The following is a 552-nucleotide window of genomic DNA, read 5'->3' as shown; positions in this document are numbered from 1 at the left end:
CATGCCGCCCCGCATGCGTTAAATCCGATTTTGTGCGCATGGCATGTCGGGTGCGATCATACCAGCACTAATGCACCGAATCCCATCAGAACTCCGCAGTTAAGCGTGCTTGGGCGAGAGTAGTACTGAGTTGGGTGACCACTTGGGAAGTCCTCGTGTTGCACCCCTTTTTTTCTTTCAATTTCTCCGAGTTCTTTTCTTCCTTTCTCTACAAATGAGAACCTCCCCCGCTCACGCCCATCGCGTTTCGATCATGCCGCCCCGCATGCGTTAAATCCGATTTTGTGCGCATGGCATGTCGGGTGCGATCATACCAGCACTAATGCACCTGATCCCATCAGAACTCCGCAGTTAAGCGTGCTTGGGCGAGAGTAGTAGTAAGTTGGGTGACCACTTGAGAAGTCCTCGTGTTTCTCCCCTTTTTTTCTTTCCATTTCTCCGAGTTCTTTTCTTCCTTTCTCTACAAATGAGAACCTCCCCCGCTCACGCCCATCGCGTTTCGATCATGCCGCCCCGCATGCGTTAAATCCGATTTTGTGCGCATGGCATGTC

General features: G+C 51.6%; 2 non-coding genes across 2 annotated transcripts; both read left to right on the top strand.

Annotated features, from left to right (window-relative positions):
• Positions 1 to 48: 48 nt before the first annotated feature.
• On the top strand, positions 49 to 167 carry LOC111476062. Its single transcript, XR_002716876.1, has one exon. It is a non-coding gene; the product is annotated as a 5S ribosomal RNA (ribosomal RNA).
• A 133-nt stretch (positions 168 to 300) lies between these two features.
• LOC111476063 lies at positions 301 to 419 on the top strand. The gene has a single exon (XR_002716877.1). It is a non-coding gene; the product is annotated as a 5S ribosomal RNA (ribosomal RNA).
• The last annotated feature ends 133 nt before the right edge of the window (positions 420 to 552 follow it).

The sequence above is a fragment of the Cucurbita maxima genome, unplaced genomic scaffold, assembly GCF_002738345.1.
Source record: "Cucurbita maxima cultivar Rimu unplaced genomic scaffold, Cmax_1.0 Cma_Scf04950, whole genome shotgun sequence".
Classification (NCBI taxonomy): Eukaryota; Viridiplantae; Streptophyta; class Magnoliopsida; order Cucurbitales; family Cucurbitaceae; genus Cucurbita; species Cucurbita maxima.
The sequence above is the reverse complement of the archived record's forward strand: the minus strand, read 5'-3'. Positions and strand labels throughout refer to the sequence as shown.